The sequence below is a fragment of the Equus asinus genome, chromosome 17, assembly GCF_041296235.1.
Source record: "Equus asinus isolate D_3611 breed Donkey chromosome 17, EquAss-T2T_v2, whole genome shotgun sequence".
Classification (NCBI taxonomy): Eukaryota; Metazoa; Chordata; class Mammalia; order Perissodactyla; family Equidae; genus Equus; species Equus asinus.
This window is the reverse complement of record NC_091806.1, coordinates 9931033-9941561: the sequence shown is the minus strand read 5'-3', so window position 1 is coordinate 9941561 and position 10529 is coordinate 9931033. Positions and strand designations below refer to the sequence as shown.

Sequence of the window (10529 nt, the reverse complement as noted above, 5' to 3'; positions counted from 1 at the left end):
TGGCTTCAGATGACAGGGATTTCTTCCCACCCAAAATGTCAGGGCCAGGGCAGTCCCACCCAGCCAAGAGGGCTGGAACTTTGGAGTAGAAAGAGGGGGGCCTGATTCTCAGCAACCTTACTCACTTGTATGATCTGAGATGCATCACTCTGCTTCTCTGAGCCTCAGATGCGACCAGGCCTGCCTCCGTCCCTGGAGTGTTACAGCCGTGTGGAGGCAAATAACAAAAAGCCCAACTCAAAGTGGCCTAAACAGGAAGGAAGCTTTATTTCTCTTATAAATAGAAGTCAGCACTAGGGTGAATAATTTACGCTCAGTGATGGCATCAAAGACCCATGGTTTCTCCATCTTTCTGTTCATCCATCCTTGCTTACCTCATGGTGGCAAAATGGCTGCAGTAGCTCCAGGCACAACGTGCTCAAACAACAACGTCTACAGGCCTGAGGCAAGTGGGCTCCTTCATCCTGCTGCTCCTTTTTAAGAGAGAGAAAAACCTTCTGGAAGCACCCCATCAGACCTCCCTTGCATCTCATCAGCTGGAATGGCACATATGCCCTAGCTCTGTGCCTGGAGTCTTAGTTTGCTCCGGCCACCCAAAACTGGGTGACTTCAACAACAGAAGTTTCTTTTCTCACAGTCCTGGAGGCTGGAAGGCCAAGATCAAGGTGCTGGCGGTGTTTCATCCTGAGGCCTCTCCCCTTGGCTTGTAGACAGCTGTCTTCCCTCTGCGTCTTCACACGGTCGTCCCTCTGTGTGTCTGTGTCCTAATCATGTCTCCCTACAAGGACACCGGTCATATTGGAACAGGCCCACCCTAAGGACCCCTTTTCACCTTAATGGCCTCTTTAAGACCCTCTCTCCAAATACGGTTCCACCAGGAGATGGAAATTGAAGTCTCTGCTCTATATGACTGACCTGTTAAAACAAAATTAACAATCCTCTAGGAGACATTACTCTGCCGACAAACCCCTACCCTGGGGAGGAGTCGCTGCCGGGGGCATCTAGGGATGGTACCTCCTAGAGGGAGGGGAAAGCACTCGAGGCCCCCGGCTCCTGCTTGCTTCGCTGGGTAAAGCCTGGGGGCCCAGCTGGTGGTGGTGCCCTGCTGGCCCTGGCCTCCTGGTCTTGCCTGGCAGGTGGCATCGCAGCCTGGAGTGGTGACAGCTGAATGGGCCCCTTGGCAGCAAGGAAACGATCCGTTCCTGGCAGTGGGGGAGGCTGGCGGGGGGACACGAGCTGCTGGCGGCCAGAGCTGGTGCTTGGAAGGCACCCGAGTTGCTCCTTTCGGGGCGGCTCCATCCCTGCTCTGAGCAGCCACAGGGGAGCCTCCTTTCAGCACTTTCCAGAGGATTCCTTCCCACCCTGGCCGGTCTCTCAGAGGGAGATGCAGCCAGGATGAGCGGAAGGGTCAGAGATGCCTTTCCCACCCAAAGGTTTTCATTCCTCATTCCGTCATTCATTCATTCACCCACTCACTCACTCATTTGTTCATTCATTCACTTATTCTTTCATTCACTCATTTATTCATTCACCCACTCACTCACTCATTCATTCACGCATTCATTCATCCCCTCACTCATCCTTTCCTTCACTCATTTGTTCACTTATTTGATTTGCTCATTCTTTCACTCACTCATTCATTCATTTGCTCATTCATTCATTCGCCCATTCTGTCATTCACTCATTTGTTCATTCGTTCACTTATTCTTTCATTCGTTCATTTATTCATTCAGTCATGCATTCATTCATTCACTCATGCATGCATTCATTCATTTACTCATTCCTTCATTCCTTCAACAAATATCTGCTGGGTGCCTTGTGGCAGGTCAGGCACTATCCTGCTTCCGCTGATGTGGTGGTGAGTGAGCAAAGTCCTTGGCCTCGTGGCGTTTGCAATCTAGTGAGGGAGACAGACAGTGAGCGAACAAACCAGTAGGTGAAGAGTGCAATGCCAGGGCTGTGTGAGAAGAGAAGCAGGGTGGGGAAGGAGAATGAGGGGGGCACATAAAACTGGGGCCCGGGGGGGGGGCCTCTCTGGGAGACGGCGCTTGGACAGAGACCCGCAGGAAGTGAGGCAGGAGCCACAGCCACGGGAACGGGACTCCAGGCCGCGGGGGTGCTGCTCGCGGGAGCCCCCAGAAGAGCGGGCTTGGCGCTTTGGAGAAAGAGCCAGAGGCCAGTGTGGCTGGAGGAGGGCGAGCGAGGGCGGGTCCCGCGGCCGCGCAGAGGGCTTCAGCGTGCCCTTCGAGCAGGAAGGAAACCACTGTCAAGCTCGAGTCGGGAGTGAGGTGGCGTGATTTGTGGTGGCGGGATGCGAGGGCTCGTGCTGCGCCGTGCAGGCAGGAGCCAGGGGGTCAGCGCCTGCAGAGCCCGAGGGGAAGGGCTGTACGAGCTCTGCTACCCCCTATTATTGTCAGTCTCCTTTTACAGAAGGAGAAACTGAGGCTTCGAGGGGCAACTAACTTGCCCAAGGTCAGCCGCTAGCCACGGTGGAGCCGCTCTGTTAGCGGAAGCCGGGCTCAGCAGCACCGTGGACCGGGGTCCGGCAGACCCACAGCCAGGTCCCGGCCCTGTCCCTTCTCAGCTGTGACTTTGGATGATGAAACTCTATAACATGAGGGGTGGCAGGTGGCCTCGGAGATGGCACCGGGGGTCCCTCCTCCTGGTGTCCCCGACCTGTGTAATTCTCTCCAGGGAGCGACCTAACAGAACATGGGGACCTTGAGGGAGGCCACGTCCCCGATTAGGTCAGGAAAGACTGTGAGCTCATCTTGCTAGGAGAGTCGCTGCGTCCTGGGCTTGCAGACTTCAAGAAAGCTGGCAGCCGCGGGGGGGCGGCCCATATGGTAAGGAACCGAGGGTGGCCTCTGGCCACAGCCCACAAAGCACGGAGCTCTGCCCGCAGCTGCAAGGGAGCTGAGAAGGGGACCCTTTCACAGTCAAGCCTGCAGATGAGACCGTGACCCCAGCAGCCAGCTTGACTGCAGCCCGGGACAGACCCTGAAGCACGGGGTCCAGCTGAGCCATGCCACACTCCTGACCCACAGAAACTGTGAGACCGTAACTGTGTCTTATTGTGAGCTGCCGCAATTTTGGGTAATTTGTTCCACAGCAATAGCTAACTGACACAGGGGGTGATACTTGTGGCTGCCACTGATAGCTATCTGGGGATCAAACACAATGTTTCCTATAAGGCCTGTGGCCCCCTGCCCGGTACAGAGTGAGACTTCAAGGAACAGTCGCTGTTTTCACTTTCATGATTAAGTCCTTCCTGAGGGCAAATGAGAAGCCTGTGCCACCCCGACTCCCGGCCTGAACCGTGCCTGAGGTTTGCACAGATCTGAGTCTAGAAGGGCCAGGCTCGGACCTCCCACCCCGAGGACAGGAGTGTCTTTGCCCCAGTCACTTTGCCCCTGCAGGACCTCATGGTCGTCCTGATGTCCGTGACTTGGCAGGTCCCACCCTGCACCCTGGACTGGTTTGTACCCCAGCTTCACCCTCAGGGTGACCTCAGGATTTGTGCCCCTGCTGCCCCACCTCCAGAAGCCAACCTTTCTTAGAGAAGGGCCTTCCGTCCCCAGCCCAGGGAGGAAGGGGTTGGAGGGGTGGCAGGGGCGGCACGCAGCCAGAGGCTCCAAGGCGGGCTCAGCCTGGCCCCTTGGTGTCAGAGGCATCCAGGCAATGAGTGGGCCCCAGCACTGGCCTCGCTCCACATTCCCTCCTGGGAGCCACAGCTCCTGGGTGGCTGTCTGCATGGCCGTGAACCCGCACGTGCACGCACACAGGGAGAGTCATTGGCTCCACTGAGACCTCAGGACGATGACCACTTCTCTCGGGGAGGTTAGGAGCTGCTGTCTGTCCGTTCTCTCAGGGGCAGGACACACGTATCCAGGCCCTGGGCCACCCTCTGGCCTCCCCCAGCACACACCCTGGGATGTCACGGGGTCTCGGGACGTCTCGCTCTCTGTCTCTGTCTCCCCTTCGTGTCTCTCTCTCCCCGCCCGGCATCTCGATACCGCTCTATCCCTCTCCCTCTGACCCCCTTGGCTGCAGGCCCCCCCGTCCACCTCCCACTCCCTAAGGCCACCCTGTGCTTTCCTGCCTCTGTGTCTCCTGAGCCAGCTGAGCCTGCTGCCATCTCCACAGAGGGCCACCTCCAGACAGAGCCACCTCCTCCTTGAAGCCCACCCTCATTACCTCCTCACCCCCTCCCCCTGAACAGAGAGCTCAGTCGTCTGAAGTCCGAGGAGTCGGTGGGTCTCTCTCTCTGCCTGTGTCGTGTGATTTGTGGCCTGGCTCTGCTCCCCTCTGCTCCCCTCTCCCCTCCCTCACCAGGCTCAGCCATCCTCAGGGGCAGGGACCGACAGCAGCCTGGCTGAGGTCGGCACTCAGGAAGGGAGGAGGGGAGGAGGGGAGAGAGAGGGAAGACAGATGGAACATGGAGACACCAAACGAATTTATTGAGCCCCTACTGTGTGCCAGGCGTCCTCCTAGGCGCTGTGGAAACATCAGCTCCCTGAGGGGGGGAGGGGCGCGAGTGTGAAAATGTAACTGTGATAAGTGCTGTAGGAAGGGAAGACCAGGCTGCAGTGGCCACCGGCTACCGCCCTGACCCCAGACTGGGGGTCCGAGAAGGCTTCCTGGAGAGTGTGCGCCTAGGCTGGGACCTGGAGGGCGAGTCAGCAAGGTGAAGAGGGCAGGAAGAGTGTTGCAGACAGAAGGAACAGCAAATGGGAAGCTCAGAGGCAGGGAGGGAGGCGGGAAGGGTAGGTGGACAGGTGAGTGGACGGGGACGGGGGATGGACGGGGGGCTGCAGGACCCCCTGGTCAAGTACAGGGTCAGAGCCCCCTAGCGGGAGGTGAGGGGTAGGGTCCCAGGTCGGGCCATTATCCCCTTTGGCCCTTTGGTCTGAATCCCTGGCCAACAGGAATGACCGCCGCCCCCACCCCAAGCCCACCGCAGAGTCCAGGCCCTCGGCCTCAGTCCCTTCCCTCCCCGTCCTGGGAGCCTGGAGCTGGGGTTATTTATAGACCAAGATAACCCCCTGCCCCGGGCAGACGCTGGCCTCTCTCCGGCCGTTTCCTTCTATTCTTCTGCTGTGTGTGGGGAGGGCCCTCTCCCCGGAGCCCCCCCTCCTTCTCTTCTCCTTATCTCTCTCCGGGCTGTTTCCTGCCCCAGGGGACAGAGAGCAGGAGGCAGGCCCTGTGCGTGACTGTGATAGGGAGCGAGCCTCCTGGAGGCTCCAGGGCCGGGCGCCTGCTGGGGAGGCCCCACGGTCACTCTCTCTGCTGGCATGGGGCACTGAGGCTGGGGTGTCCAGATGTGCGGGCCCTGCCCACACGCGGGGCTGGGGTGGTGGGGCCGGTCCATGTTGCAGCACGCGATTTCTGCCTGGCTCTGCGTCCTCGGGTGAGTGGCAGCCTCCCCCAGCTTTAGTTTCCCCATCTGTGAAATAGGGATGGCGCGGGTGCCCCTCTCCCAGGGCCACTGTGGGCACTGAGGGAGACAGTGGAAGTCACCGCACCACTGGGGACGTCTCACTTCTGTTACCGAGGCAGAGAGCCCTTGGAGGACTCTGCGGGGTGGGACGGGGGTGCGGGGTGGGGGGGCTTGCAGGACCTCGGGAAGGGTGGGGTGGGCTGGGGACTGCGGGGCCGGTGCATCTTGGAGCTGCTGAGCTCAGGTCTGGGGCCCCCTCCCCTGGTCCTGGGAATTGCTCAGGAACCTGCCGCTGGCACCCCGCCTCCAGCTTCCGGAAAGGACCCAGGCTCCCGTCCTTCTCCCCTCCCACCCCAACACACACAGAGCAGGGGTGGAGGGAGTGCCCTCCCACTGTCCTCTCGTAGCAGGTGGGGGTGCGGTCCACAGAGACCCCTCTTCCTAGCTGGGTGGCTCAGAGAGAAGCGCTGACATTCCCCTCTGTGACTTTAAGGAGCTGCCGTGTTAACCCTGGGCTGTTGAGACACCCCCTCCCTGGTCCCCAGCTCGTCTCTCCACCCTCTGGGCCTCCTCCTCCTCCCGGCTCCCAGGATTGTTCTACAACCCACGCCCTCATGCAGCTGCCCGGCTCTAAAGCCTCTCATGGCTCCCCATTGCCTCCCCAGCCCAAACCACACTGCTTCGCTGGGCCTCCTGGATGCTTCGCAATGACATCACAGTCTCCTGGTCCAGGCCCATGCCCCTCCACCACCCCCTGCCTCGCCCAAGGAGCATGTCTTGCTCCCCAGTCCTCTATGCCTTTATCCATGCAGTTCCCCCTGCCTGAATGCTGTTCCCGCTTGCTTGTCCACCTTCTCTACCACTGGAACTCTCGCTCTATGGTCGCTCCTTGGCTGCACGTCCCCTGTACTTCACACGTCCTCTGTCATTTCCTCACCAGGCTGTGCAGGGAGCATCCCGGTGTCGGTGTCCCCCTGAGAGGTGCCCTTCTCGTATTTGGGTCCCCGGTGCCAGCCCAGTTCTCATCGACAGGAGAGAAGGCCGTGCGCAGACTCGGTGGATGTTAGACAGCCTCAGGTGAGCGTTTGGGCTCAGCCCCTCCCACCAGGTGCGCAGCGTCCTCATCTGTAAGGTGGAGACGATATTAGTTCCTCTTAAACCAGCTTGTTGAGACAATTAAAGGGCTCATCTAATTGGGTGGCACTGCCCCCAGGGGATGTTTTGGAAAGGGACGGGGGCATTTTGGCTTGTCACAAAGCTGGGGGCAGGTGGGCAGCCCACTGTATTTATTAGTGGACAGTGAACTGGGGAAGGCAGGTGACGAGCAAAGACCAGGACAGACCCGCCCAGAGAGAACACGTGACTTTCACGAGTCCCGCTGGCCACCCAGGTAGGGAAGAAACGATGCCAACGATGATTGACAATGCTACGAGTCTCGACTTTAACTAACGCTGCTGTACATATAAATAGGAAGTGTTTTTGCACAATTTGAACACACAACAAATTTCCCAGGGACGCGATGAAAGACAAAACCAAGAGAAGTTTCCATATTGTTCTATCCAGAAGAGCCAAGAGCCCTCACCGTTCTGGACGGTGTTGCTGTTGGGGTGTGGAGTCCTGGCTCAGAGCCCCTCATTCCTGTCCACCTGCGGCTGTCACCTTCGCGATGGTTCTGCAGGGCTGCGAGCTCTTGACCATCTCATCGCGTCTCCCAGAGCAGCTGGGCCGGAGCACTGATGTGTCCAACAAGGTTTCATTTCACACGAGGTTCTTCATGCTTCTTTATATTACAGCTGGGGCGTGACATACGGGGATTTTAAAAACTTATGTCAGTACGTAGGTTACAGCATCCATGGGCTACCTTTCAGAGTATTAAGAAGGATATGACGTATTTTTAACATAAAAGGAAGGGGTCGGGGTGAGAGTGCTGGGACCTGGGGTTTCGAGCTCCAACGAAGTTGTAAAAATTTAGACATCGATGTCAGGGGCTCAGGACACATTTGACGGGTGAACGAATGAATGACTGGAGACATACTGTTGAAGGGGCTATTTGATGCCTTCATGTACCACCCACAGGTGACCTCTTGTCTGGGCCCGTGTGAGCTGTTCTGCCCCCAGTTCCAGAACCCTCCGTGGGGCCAGCTAAGCACGAGGCCGCCTTGGTCCCGGTAGCCAGCTCTTGGCTGGGTCAGAAGCTGCTCAGGAGAACTTTGTCCCTCCCCACGGGGTCCCTGAGCAGATCTGAAGGCCCAGCCCAAGCTGGACCAGGCCCACGGTCCCGCCGTCAGGGACCCTGCAGCTTCCGGGATGCGAGCGGGACTCCGGTCCAGTCGGAGGTGGGGGCCGGGCGGGGGGGCGGGTGGAGCGTGTTTCTGGGTACCTGGCTCCTTCCTGCTGGGAATAAAAATCATCACATTTGCTTCAGACTTATTTCCTTCCTCACACACTTTCTCTTTATAGGGAGAAATACTTGTCGAAAGATCTCCAAACTGGGCGGGAGCATGGACGCTTCTGCCCCTCTGTTCCTTCCTGCCCAGGGCGGGTAGCATGGTCGACAGTCCAGCACGGCCCCTCCACATCGGTGCTGGACACCCAGTCCACTCACCGAGCGTCTTCTTCTTTCCTTTGCTAACCCCACATCACTCTATTACTCTGTAATTTGTTTTTATGCTAAATAACGTGTTTGGGACAATTTTCCCGGGCTGCGCATACACACCAGCTGCTGGTCATTCTGGAGATACCCCTCCATCTATTTGTCTTTAAGTTTTTCTGTTAAACTGTTTTTTCCCATGGAAAGAATACATGCATATGGTTAAAAAATAATAAAAAGCAAATGTCTCTATTTTCCCAAACCCTCCAAGTTTGCTTCTCATTTTTCGGAATGAAACTTTAAGAAATACACTCCTAGCACAACCAGAAGGACCTACCATGAGAATATACGGCTAGGTACTGAGGGGGGCTTTGGGGAGAAAAAGGAAAAGAAAAAAGAAAGATTGGCAACAGATGTTAGCTCAGGTACCAATCTTTAAAAAAAAGAAAGAAAAGAACACTCCTGTTGTGTCGTGTGTCCCTTTCAGGCAATAACGCTGATGACCCTGCATGGAAGTAGGGACTTGGTGAGGCAGCCGCCCCTGGTGTGAGCTGGCTGTGCGATTTTATTTTCAGATTGGCACTTACGTCTGTCTTCCGACTGTGACTGACAGATTGGGAAAGGTGAAGGCCAGGGGCCAGCGGCTTTAGCAACAGCCGACACTCACGCAGCCGTCGCCGCGTCCTGGTGTTGCTCAGAGCCCCTGACGCAGAGGGTGACCTGCTTAATCCCCATGGCAACCCTAGGAGGCAGCAGCCATCATTCTCCCAGTTTACAGGGGAGGAAACTGAGGCACAGAAAGGTCAAGGAGTGTGCCCAGAATGCCACGTGGCGGAATGGGGCTGAAACCCGGGCTGGCCGGGGCTCCGAGATCTTAACCGCTGCGCTGGTTTCTAACAAACCCTCTCTGTGCCTGTTTCAACCTTACGTCACCCAAAGCAGGGACACAGCCCTCGGCTCATTCGGGCCCCTCTCTGCCCACGTTGCAGATGGAGAAACGCAGGCCTACACCACAATCCTCAAAAAAGTCCTCGCCTGCTGAGCACTTACCAAAGGTCCCGCGTGCCAGCCACTGTGCTCGGCACCTTGTGGGTGGGCTGGCCCTGGGGCCTGGTGGCTAAGTTCAGAGTGATGGGCTTCGGCGGCCCAGCTTTGGAGCCGGGTGTATACCTACAGCACTTGTTGGTGGCCACGCTGTGGAGGTGACCCACATACAAAGTAGAGGAAGACTGGCACCCATGTTAGCTCTGGGCCAATCTTCCTCAACAAAAAGAAAGAAAGGAAGGAAGAAGTTTGAAGAGGAGGGCAGGTCTGCCTGAGCGCTCAGGGCTGGCTGTCCGTGGCATTGCGGAGTGAGCCCCGGGCTGTGATCTGGGGCCAGAACCCGACCTCTTCAGGCTTCGAGTTCCCCAACATAATAAGGTCAACGTGCCAGTTGGGCCGACTCCCAGTGCCCCACCCCGCTCTGGCACCCCCTCCTCCAACTTAGCCGTATGACCTTGGGCAGGTTCCCCTCCCTTCCCTGAGCCTCGGCTGTGAGAGGACAATATCGACACCCGGGCACCAAGTCCCTAAGAGGATTAACCGAGAGGAAGCGGGCAACACCCCGAGCACAGGACGCGGACCCAGGCCCCTCCCATGGCCCGCGGGCCTCCCCTCCACAGGGCCCCCACGGGTGCCCCCTCTCCCGGCTCCCTCGGCTGACGTGGGGGCGAGGGGCTGGAGGCTGTGGGGGACAGCGAGGCCGTCCTTTCTCACCAGTTCTCACTGCCTCCAGGATCGGGGTCCCCCTGGGACGGGTGGGCAGCCCTGCACCCGGCAGAAGGACCGGGTCATGTGACCCCGAGTCTGGGCCCAAGCTGGTTGACAGCTCTCCTTTTTCCTGTGTGGCCCCCGTCCCCTCAGGTGGCCCTTGGGAAACCACCCATCGCCCGGCTCAGTCTGCGTGCGTCGGGTGGGGCTAATTCTCCCCCCAGGCCCTAAGCCAGGGTGGTCACATGATCCAGAGCCAGCCAGTCAGCGTGTCCTGTCCCCCAGGCCACAGGGACTGGTTTAGGGGTGATGGTACGACCTGAGCAAGGCTTCAGGACAGGGACTTCCTCCGCCAGCCAGAGGCCGGCAGTGGGAAGAAAGGAGCAGGCACAGACAGAGGCGGGGTTTGGTAAAGGTTCTGGCTCTTCTGTTGAGCGATCAGGTCCTGAGTGTTTAATTATATGAATAAACAAAGGAGAACCATTCCTGAACCTGTGACAAGAGGGGGTCGTGCAGGAAGGATTATGATTAATCCAATTCTGTGGCTCATGGTCCAACATGAGAGAAAAGGCAACTTTGGAACTTAACTCAGAGAATGGAAGCTGTGTTTCCACCGAGATTGCCAAGAGTATAGGGGGTCAGCCTGGACCTGCCAGGGACTCTCTGGCCTCTGGGTGAGAAACCCCAACCTGGAGGGAAGCAGAACGGAGAGATGGCCAGCACTGAGTGCAGAGAGCACAATCCTGG

General features: G+C 57.9%; 1 long non-coding RNA gene across 2 annotated transcripts; it reads left to right on the top strand.

The window, feature by feature from the left end:
* The first annotated feature begins 5161 nt into the window (after positions 1 to 5161).
* On the top strand, positions 5162 to 8290 carry LOC139040420 (uncharacterized). 2 transcript variants are annotated; one of them, XR_011494972.1, is made up of 4 exons: positions 5162 to 5410; positions 6381 to 6517; positions 6953 to 7207; positions 7901 to 8289. It is a non-coding gene; the product is annotated as an uncharacterized lncRNA (long non-coding RNA). The 2 variants fall into 2 exon arrangements; XR_011494973.1 differs by having other exon boundaries at positions 5185 to 5410; positions 6953 to 7190; positions 7901 to 8290.
* Positions 8291 to 10529: the final 2239 nt, after the last annotated feature.